Genomic DNA, 11,528 nt, shown 5'->3' with positions numbered 1-11,528 from the left:
AAGTCAGGAATTTTGTCCTCAAAATTCAATATTTTTTTCTTGACAACACAAAACTTCCTGCCTTGCGCCCTGTGTTGGCTGGGATTGGCTCCAGCAGACCCCTGTAACCCTGTGTTCGGATTCATCCATCCATCCATCCATTTTCCAACCCGCTGAATCCGATCCATCCATCCATTTTCCAACCCGCTGAATCCGAGCACAGCGTCTTCGCTAGAATTTATTTGTACGGTGTGACTCACCTCTCTCGACAGCACAGGCGTTTCCGAAGAAGAAACGGGTGTGATTGGCTGTCTGAAATTCACGCCCTGCTGCTGGAATAGAACGGAACAGGCGTGGTTAAGGTAAGGCACGCCCCATTGGGGTTAAGAAAAAAAAAAAAGATTGACAGGCGAATATTACTGGACGGAAGTACGATTGACGGGCCTATTCGCTAAATGGTATAAATGGTTTGTTTAAAATGATTGACGTTTACCCCGCCCATATCCCCCGGTTCCATTTTCCCGCTCTGCAGACGCACATCTTTCGTTTCCTAATACTCTTGTAACAGCGTTAGCGAATCAATCAGTTTCGAGGTCAGTCTTTTTCAACGTGGGAGCGTAATTGGAAGGTATCTGCTTATCTATAGTTTTGCGTGATACCATTTAACATGTTTAATGTCTCAAATATCACGTTTAAAACACCTGACGTAGTTTGTATTTTACAGTAATGTTAGCATTTTACAGTAATGTTTGTGTACGCTCCTTTTTGTCGTCGTAGAGCGGCCTTCATTTTGCCACATCACTTTGCAAACATTTATCCCGTTTGGCGTTTTCACGTTTGCGGAGTAATTAAACTTGTCTTGCTAAAACTACAAAACAAACGTATTAATGTTGGGGCTGACGATTTACAAAATAGCGAACACTTATAAAGAGCAATCTACTGAATGCGTTGTTAGACTCTGGATTGAGTTCTTTGTTTTTTTATTATTTCAAGTTTCTCATCCCGTTTTTTTCTTGCGACCTGTAATACGTAACGCGTATTTCAGTTTTCATACAAACAAATCTCGAAAAATTACACATTTTGATTGCCAGGAAAATCGTCATGGGGGTGAAACGGTAATCTGTTTTGGCGAATTGAACCCCTGAATTAAAGCAAAGGGCAAGCAGAAGTGTTAAACGACTATGCGGCGATTAAATCGGTTTTTGGACAAGTTTAGTTCTACACGTGTGCAGTAAGAGCGATTCCCTGTTTAATACTGCAGTAGTTTAAAAGTTAAAAATTTGTCAATTGAGGGCAGGGTAATTCTACCGATTATTCTGTCGCCACTGTATCGTATATTATTTGACTCTTATTACAATTTTCATTTTACACTTTTACGTGTCACATACCCTTAAATCACTTTTATACAATAGCACTGTACAGAAACCTGATCATGAGAAAACATGGAAATGTCATCAATATCAGATCCTGTACTTCAAAAATGTATATTGTGTACACTGTAAAATTAGCAAGTTTCAAATTGGTTGCTGTCAAATCTGCTAAAAATATATGTATAGCTATAAATTCTAAGTGTTGCCCCAGGCTAGGAAAAGCTGGTCGCATCTGATAACATGGAGTTTATAATCAATTCAAAACGTAGCAGAAAAATTCCTAGTTTCCATATACAGGTGCTGGTCATAAAATTAGAATATCATGACAAAGTTGATTTATTTCAGTAATTCCATTCAAAAAGTGAAACTTGTATATTAGATTTATTCATTACACACAGACTGATGTATTTCAAATGTTTATTTCTTTTAATGTTGATGATTATAACTGACAACTAATGAAAGTCCCAAATTCAGTATCTTGGAAAATTAGAATATCAATTAAGACCAATGCAAAAAAAGGATTTTTAGAAATGTTGGCCAACTGAAAGGTATGAACATGAAAAGTATGAGCATGTACAGCACTCAATATTTAGTTGGGGCTCCTTTGGCCTGGATTACTGCAGCAATGCGGCGTGGCATGGAGTCGATCAGTCTGTGGCACTGCTCAGGTGTTATGAGAGCCCATGTTGCTCTGATAGTGGCCTTCAGCTCTTCTGAATTGTTGGGTCTGGCGTATTGCATCTTCCTCTTCACAATATCCCATAGATTTTCTATAGGGTTAAGGTCAGGCGAGTTTGCTGGCCAATCAAGAACAGGGATACCATGGTCCTTAAACCCGGTACTGGTACCTTTGGCACTATGTGCAGATGCCAGGTCCTGTTGGAAAATGAAATCTGCATCTCCATAAAGTTCGTCAGCAGCAAGAAACATGAAGTGCTCTAAAACTTCCTGGTAGACGGCTGCGTTGACCTTGGACCTCAGAAAACACAATGGACCAACACCAGCAGATGACATGGCACCCCAAACCATCACTGACTGTGGAAACTTTACACTGGACCTCCAGCAACGTGGATTCTGTGCCTCTCCTCTCTTCCTCCAGACTCTGGGACCTTGATTTCCAAAGGAAATGCAAAATTTACTTTCATCAGAGAACATAACTTTGGACCACTCAGCAGCAGTCCAAAGGCGAGACGCTTCTGACGTTGTCTCTTGTTCAAGAGTGGCTTGACACAAGGAATGCGACAGCTGAAACCCATGTCTTGCATACGTCTGTGTGGTGGTTCTTGAAGCACTGACTCCAGCTGCAGTCCACTCTTTGTGAATCTCCCCCACATTTTTGAATGGGTTTTGTTTCACAATCCTGTCCATAGTGCGGTTATCCCTATTGCTTGTCCACTTTTTTCTACCACATCTTGTCCTTCCCTTCGCCTCTCTATTAATGTGCTTAGACACAGAGCTCTGTGAACAGCCAGCCTCTTTAGCAATGACCTTTTGTGTCTTGCCCTCCTTGTGCGAGGTGTCAATGGTCGTCTTTTGGACAACTGTCAAGTCAGCAGTCTTCCCCATGATTGTGTAGCCTACAGAACTCGACTGAGAGACCATTTAAAGGCTTTTGCAGGTGTTTTGAGTTAATTAGCTGATTAGAATGTGGCACCAGGTGTCTTCAATATTGAACCTTGTCACAATATTCTAATTTTCTGAGATACTGAATTTGGGACTTTCATTAGTTGTCAGTTATAATCATCAAAATTAAAAGAAATAAACATTTGATTAAACATCAGTCTGTGTGTAATGAATGAATCTAATATACAAGTTTCACTTTTTGAATGGAATTGCTGAAATAAATCAACTTTGTCATGATATTCTAATTTTATGACCAGCACCTGTACATCCTGTATTTAAAGGAATACTCCACACATTTTTTTTTTTTTTTACATAACCATGTAGATTGTAGTGGAAAAAAAATGTAATCTCATGTTTTCATGCTGAACAGAAAGAAAAAGGTTTATGATGTAATAGACTCCAGTAGTGTCCAATACTGTCCAACGGCAAATGGTGTGGAAAAATTAAAAAAAAGAAGAAAACTAAAACTCTCGCGTTACTCATGTTGCATAAACTATGTTAGTTATCCAGTCATATCTCTGTTGGGTGGAGTATTCCTGTTAAATTATCCACTTGAAAGTTTCCATAGTCACATAAATGGTTTTTTAAGGAATTGGAGTCAGTTGTGACAACATTGGGCACATGGCTGGAACCAAACCTGGCAGAGGTGCCAGATCATATGAGGGCACAACATGTGGGCATCCAGTGAGCCTAACTTCTGTCTTTGGGATATCAAAGGAAAGTCAGAAGGCGTGGATGAAGAACTCCACACAGACGGCAACCTGGCTTGGTTTTAATCCTGTCTGCCTAAGCAGTCGGGCAACAGAACTAACACCATGCCGACGTAATTTTACTTTTTGTGTTGCATTTATCGGCAGTACGTGTAATGAAATGTATTTGTGGTGCCTTAATCCAGAACGGTTAAAGGACGCTTACAGATTGGAATCTTAAAATTGATGGTTTTACCCTGCAAGTCATTGGTAAAGTATTTTTTGCACAGATTGCATTTGTCAGTCTGTCCAGTTTAATTTATTTTCAAGTAATGCTATTGCAGTTACAAACTCGGACTGTTGAACACAAACATCTTGCCTTATGCTCATAGGAATGTATATATTTATATATATATATATATATATATATATATATATATTTTTTTTTTATTTGGACTTTGAGAGAATGGATTATGATGGGCTGGCTCTGTGTCCAGGTTTGTTCCTCTCTTGCACCTGATACTGTTAGGATAAGTTGTCAGTTCTGCAACTCTGATCTGGACATGCAGGTTAAAAGTCGATGGATAGTGTTTTAATATTAAAAAGTAAACGTGAAAACTGTCAATCTAAGTTTAAGTCTCCATCATACCACGCTTATAGTTATGGACAGTTGCAGTGGATACTCGTGATTACTAGTCATGTAGTGTGAAATCTCTCCTCTATTCTATATCTCTTCTTGGTATCTGGATGTTGCCACTGCTGTACCGATAAGCTGGTCTGAGTATGAAAAAATCATTTGGGATAAAGGAGCACTGGAATCATTGGAGGATTAAAGTATTCTCTAATCATATTGGATGGCCCAGCACAGACTCCACTACAGAATGCCCAAATGGGGTGGGCTATTAGTTGACCGAGATCTCCAGGACTGTGACTGTATCACACTTTGTTTTTGAATTACTCCTTTAGAATTTTTAATCTCAATCGTGAACTGGCCATTGTTCATCAATTAATTAATGGACAGATATAGTTGGTTTTCATTTAAGTTGAATCAGTTTCGACCTTGTGTTTCTGTGTGTTTTAACAAATTTGTCTTTTTATGTGTACTAGATCTGTATTTAGTAATTAGTATAATGTATATTTGTTTTTCATCTGAAAATTGTTCCCTGTACTCTGTTCCTGTAACTCGGTGAAGAGTGCTATACAAAAATAAGATGTAATGTGATGTAATCTCCGGTAACTTGGTTAAAGTGATTACAAACTGCCACAGCATCGCCTTAAGCCATGGTGGTTGACTCTGCTATGTGTGAAAGTTGACAACCAGTGAAGACTCAGCCTGAAGTATAATGTAATGCAATGCCTTTAAACAGAAGAGCTCAATTAAATCTTCATGAAAAAGCAGAACAGAGAAGAGCAATGGAGGCCTGAATGAACAATGAAAACCTTGTATCATATCTAAACAGGATGTGGAAAGTGAAAAGACGCCCCATGTTGACTGGCTACCAAAATGTGTGGACCACAGAGTATTTTCGCAACTGTGTAAGAAATTTCAAACTGTACTGAGAAGTGGTGAGGCGTCTTGTCATCTCTCATCCCTTGGGATTCATAGCCATGTAATCCCCTTGGGATTAATAAAGTATCTATCTGTCTGTCTGTCTGTCAAAGAAATTCTGCAACTTAAGTCACTGTATCATGTTCTAAGACTTGCTCTAAGGGGAAAAAAGAAACGCAATTGTAGGTTCCACAAGTTCAACCTCTCTGTGGCAAGCAGATTATCAAGCCTATCCCAAGGCATTGCACAGCCTGCTATAGTGGACAAAAATGTCAGTGAATTTGTGTGGTCTGTTATTGGTAATGTCTCATCCGGTCTAAAATTTCATACCATGATATGGAGAAAGAACATCATGGTGTCATTGAACCCATGAGCTGCTATAGACTGCTGAGAGGAGAATGAACTTAGAAAGGAGTCTGATAGCTGGTCACATGCTCTAAGTAATGTTATTAAAATTTCTCTGTGTTTGTAGTCTCTGAGATGGTTAGTTTACATGTGAAATGTAAGATTTTAAAATATGTACTATGTTTACCTGGCATCTGATAAGATCAGTTTAAGGACTTGTGTGGTTGTGTACGAGAATCGCAAGGGACACTACAGTACACGTTTATCTTGGTTCCTGGGGCACAATATTATAATATTGCAAGTTTATTTTTTTAAATGTTTTGCAGTATGTTGAATATTGTAAAGCAGTTTTGTAGTACTATTGCAGTTATTTACAGCAAAAAAGTGAGTTAATGTATTATACCTTATAGGATGAGCTCTTAATTCATCCTGCTTAATTTTTTTTTTTCAAAATGTGAAAGTGGATTTCAAATACAATACTTTGCAGAAATCTTAGGCACAACTTAAGGAATTATGTAAAGTGAGGAACCTTCCAAAAACATTGGAAAACATTTTTCTGAATATCACACATGTACAGTAAAGCCAATATTTTGCATGACCACCTTTCCCTTTAAAACTGCATTGGTCCTCTTAAGTCTGCTGTTTGTTTTGTATAGTTTTGTAATAAACTAAGCTGGTTGTTTGCTCCCAACTGTCTGGGTGACCTTGCTCTAGTAATTTAGTAGAGTGGCTGTCATCTCACTTGCTTCATGCTGTGTTTCATTTGATGTGGGAATTTGGAATTTCTGAGTTCCTAGTCAGAATTTTTGAGTGGAATACCACCCTATAAATCAGATTTCTAAATCTAAAACTTGGGGGGCTGGTCTGTCAAGCCCGAGTTTGTCTGACTTCAGATCATCATATCAATCTAATATGACGACATACACAGCAAACTTTTGTGAAAGCTGTACTATTATCTGTTTATTAGCACTTCTGTATGTTTGTGTCTCATTTACATCAGTTGTACATACAGTAACTCCTATCTATGGACATGTTGCTACGGTGTTTGGATACGGAGAATACGCACGGCTTAATGAGATATCAAAATCGATGTATTCTAATGGAGCAAGCACAACAAATGTTTTCCTGGATACATCCATATTGTTTTTTTTTTTTTTTGAATGTTTTACTGGAATACGGTTACCTAGACTGTGATGTCATTCCCAGCTCTGACTTCTTAGGTACATGGAATGCAGCATCAATCTCTCCAAGTAATTCTTGACTACCTCAGTGTTGTTGAGATCAGGACTCAGTGGAGGACATAGCATCTGTTGCAGAACTCCTTGCTATTCTTTTTGCTAAAGATACTGTAGTTCTTTATTACCTTGGCTATGTGTTTGGGGTCATTATCCTGCTGTAGAATTAACTTTTTATCAGTTGTAACCCTTCCTGATAATACTGCATGATGGTTAAGAATCTGCTTGCACAATAATTCTCGGCTTTGAATATTCAATTAATTCTGACTTGATTACCAACTTCATGTGAAGACATGTAGTACCAAACCTGCAGGGAACCTCGCCATGCTTCACTCTTGGTTGCAGGCACTCATCTATCTGGTGTTGTCAAGCTCGTCTATGCACAAATTGCCTTCTGTCAGATCCAAAAATTGTGAGTGTGCTCACCTCAACTTTCTCGTATACCGAGAGAGAGGAAAAGGTCATCAGAACCACTTTCATTTGCTCAGTATTTCTTAAATATCATATCTTTGTTTCTCATCATAACTAATTGATAATATTGATACACAATCATTTATCTCTATAATCAAACTTTATATTAAAATGGTATTTTTGCATTTAAGGAGGTTGAAAATGGTGGTGGAATTTTTTCATGATTACATATGCATTATCTAGATTATGTGCAAAGTAAAAAGAGTTATAGTCAGTTAGTATTATATAATATTTGTTGCAATTAATTGCTATAGGTAAAACTGCATTTAATTTTGATAATCATGATGGAAATAAAAAAATATATATATCAAAATTAAATGTATTACCAGGAACAAGGCGATGAAGTACCAGCTTATTGTTCCCATTACATCTTTATATTTACATGGCATGTTCAATGTTGACATGTTATTGTTAAACTGATGATGTGTAAATTAAAATAAAATTAATGATAAGTTATTGAAAGAATTTGTTTTATTGAATAGTTTTTAATATTGTGTACAAATTTATATTTCCATGATACAAAAACTTTGGATGGTTGTTTACTCTACCGGAAGTAGTATTTTATTTAATTTTTCTCAAATTTCATGTCTGTTTGCTTTTTATCATTATAAATATCTGTATAAAATTTAAGCCATTTATCATTTATAACCAATTATAACTATAGCTTAATAGCTTTACTGGAAGTGGCCCAAAAGTTGATGGGATTCCTTATTTATGCGGGTGTACAAAATCTCATTGACCTAGGTCAAAGCGTTTTCGAGTTATGTTTAAACACACACACACACACACACACACAGACAGACATAATTTCAAAAGTGGTATTTTCGGACTTGGGAAGGTCTAAAATGTCAAGATTCATCAAAAATCTTGGTCATATTTTTTTGCGATTACTATACTTTTGCTATGCTATGTATATGAGAAAGTAACAATGAAAAATTTTAACTCATCAGTCCAGAGGACGTATGTTGCCCAAGTTGAGCGTCAGAGTCCTTTTGTTGTGTGTATGGGTGAGTCTCATGGCTTTGTTTCCACATGTTAGGAATGGCTTTCTGGTAGCAACTCTTCCATGAAGACCACTTCCAACAAGACTTCTCAATACTGTTGTAGAGGGGTGTATTTGGTTCCAGTGGTTTCTTTGAGTTCAGAACTGTTCACCATATTGGACGACTTTTTAATTCAAAGGACTTCAATTTTATGCATCTTTCGTCTGCTGCGCTCAAGCTTCTGTGGTCCTCAACTTGGTGCATTTGCTTGTTTTTTGTCAGAAGAGCTTATGTCTTGAAACTCCCCTCAGCACGAGAGAAGCCTTGCTGATAGAGGATGACTATATTATGTCTTGTTGTTCTTTGCACTCTTGTCATGGTGTAAGAATCAATGGTTGAAGATTAAACTGTCAGATCTGCCACACCCTGACCTTTAAGTTTATCTGTCCTTCTCTCTGTTTGATTCCTTCTACTCCTGTTTTTTAATCAGTTCGGTTTCTTTCAAGCCATTATGATATTGATCGTAAGCTTCTCCTTGTTAACTTTGTTTAATATTTATAAACTTGAGATCTGGGTGTCAGCAATGTGCTAGTGAGAAAATTGAGGAGGTTAAGATTAATGACTACATAATTCCCATCACTAAAGAATCTTGTAAGATAATTGTTTTATGGCATTTTCTTAAAACAATTTGACATATACGTGCCAATTCTCCTATAGTGCATGTCGAGCATAAAGCAATGTAGTTTAAGGAACTGCAGAAAGGTTATATATAAAATAAAGGTTATTTGTTTAGAGCAACAATGCCTTTAGACTCATTTTTGTCGGCAATATTTGAAAAACATAATGAAAGAAGCAGTTACTCCCAACAATCTGTCAGTCACAAAGCTTTAACGTTTGCATGCTGTTTTGTTGGAGTTCTTTGGGTGATCCAGCCTTTGAACATTTTTACTAGAACAAGCAGCCTGCATACACCTAGAGCGCCAAGAATTTGACAGTAGACAAGAAATTTGCCTGTGTTCCTGTTTTTAATGTTTTACCAAAGGGTTTGGTCTCACAGTGTGCTGCCTTTTCTGTGCTTTAAGTCAGTCAGAGTATTTTTTTTTGTTGTTTTACCCTTCTCTTGTCCATGTTGAAACATGTGTGCGCCTTGTTCTTCTAAGCACATACACGCAAAATTAACCAAAGGTGCTAAATTATAATAGTAGTAACAATTCTTTACATTTCTATAGCATTTTTCTCACTTCTCAAAGTGCTTTAACAGTGAGTAAGGAGCCACTTCAACCACTACTGATATGCAGCATCCACCAGGATGATGCAATAGCAGCCATTATTGTGCCAGTATGCTCACCACACATTAGCTGTTAGGTGGAGAAGGGGTGAGAGATAGTTAACCAATTAAAGACAGGGGATGATTGGGGGCCAGAATGACTCGGCCGTGTCAAGCAATTTATCCAGGAAACCAGGATACGTCCTACTCTTTACGAAGGATGCCCAGGGATCTTTAATGACCATAGAGAGTCAGGATCTCGATTTTATGTCTCATCTGAAGGACGGTGCCATTTTTACAGCACAGTGTCCCCATCTTTGCACAGGGGTATTGGGATCCACATTCAGACCACAGGGTAAGCACCCCCTGCTGGCTCGCTAACACCTCTTCCTGCAGCAACCCAAGCTTTTCTTAATGGTCTGCCATCCAAGAACTGGCCAAGCCCAAACATGTTTAGCTTCAGATGGATAAAAAGATTGAAGAAGCTTTGGCCCACTCCTTGTAAAGAAAAAGTTTTTCCTAGTTTTAGGTAATTTAATATGTATCTTGTTCCTTTTGAGTAATGGACGATAGATTAGCTTTCCTCCAGTTGAGTAATATAAATTGTAATGAACAATATTACAATAGTCATTTTATTACATACAGTGAAACCTTGGATTGCAAGTGTTTTGCAAGATGAGCTAAAATTTTTAATAAATTTTAACTTGATAAATGAGCGAGGTCTTGCAATATGAGTAGTACATATACGCTTTGTCTGCTGAGCGTCACATGGGAATCGTGGGTAATCGTCTCCCATGCTTGTTCTCAGTCGGCGTGCCTCACTCATATAGTCAACATCCGTATGAGCGTATACTGTTTACTATAGCATGGTGACCACGTGTGTGTGTGTGCTGTAACGTGCGAGTCCCTGTCATACACCCAAAAACACAAGGCTGAGTCTCAGTACTTTAGCAAAACCAGCTTTATTCAGCGTGAAACAGCAACAGCACTGTTATTTATTGTAGCGATATCTACCGCTCTCCTATACAGAGACACAGCAATCAGGTAGGGTTGTGACCAGGTTAGTGGCTAAGTAATACTGTGCTCTTGTATTTATAATGCTCCTTGCATCACCCATCGACGGCAGGTGCTTATAGCTTGACTGCGATCTTTTCTGATTCTCTTTTACAGCGCTGGGAGCCTGCGGTTGCTTGCTTCAGACACTTGCGTGTTGTCCCGTTGGGTGAAATCCCAAAAGAGTTTAGAAACTTTACAGTGTGTAAAGCATTTTTTGTTTTATTTTGTGTCCAAGTGTAGTGACTCTTCAGGCAAAAGCAACTGTCATTGGATAGGTTTCCTTGTTAAAGTTGCAAAAAAAGAAAAAAATTCCAGTGAACCAACAGATGATTCCATTAGTTAGAGTGAAAATTTTGTATTCATCATTTTTATATAAATATTTGTGGGTTGTGAAACTAATTATCCGAGTTTCCATAATTTCTTATAGGGAAATTCACTTCGATATACGAGTGCTTTAGATTACAAGCACGTTTCCAGAACGAATTATGCTCGCAAACCGAGGTTCCACTGTAATTTTATCCCATCTGGTGTTGCTCCAAATAATGCTATAGAAGGATCTGAAGTAATTATAAATCCAACTCTGACAGATAAGCAATTGTTGTTCCCCAGAATGGTCCAAGTGTGGGGCATTTCCAACACCTTGACTGAGTCAGGCTGGTACTTGATTGTACCTTTTGCTGTTAGGATCCTGGTCCTGATAGTTTTTAATATTTTATTTGAAAAGGATGTGTGCCCTTTACGATTCTGAGATGAACTACATCCAGTGTCTTTCCTCAGCTTATGCAAACTATGAATGCGTTGCATAGGACTCCTATGCCGGATTTATCAATGATGTCCTTTTTCATTATTTATCCGTACCGTATATACTCGCGTATAACTCGGGTCTTGAAGCCCGAAAAATCGATCATAAATTCAAACCCCGACTTATACGCCTGTTCAATAATGCGACACTTAGTAATTT

General features: G+C 38.0%; 1 protein-coding gene across 1 annotated transcript in view; it reads left to right on the top strand.

The window, feature by feature from the left end:
- Positions 1-500: 500 nt before the first annotated feature.
- Positions 501-11,528, top strand: part of tdrd5 (tudor domain containing 5) — a 66,611-nt gene continuing 55,583 nt past the window's right edge. Inside the window, exon 1 of the mRNA XM_028812195.2 lies at positions 501-607. The gene's annotated coding sequence lies outside the window, so the exon portion shown is untranslated. The remainder of the gene's footprint in view (positions 608-11,528) is intronic.

This window comes from Erpetoichthys calabaricus, chromosome 10 (genome assembly GCF_900747795.2).
Source record: "Erpetoichthys calabaricus chromosome 10, fErpCal1.3, whole genome shotgun sequence".
Classification (NCBI taxonomy): Eukaryota; Metazoa; Chordata; class Cladistia; order Polypteriformes; family Polypteridae; genus Erpetoichthys; species Erpetoichthys calabaricus.
This window is presented reverse-complemented; position numbering and strand designations above follow the sequence as displayed.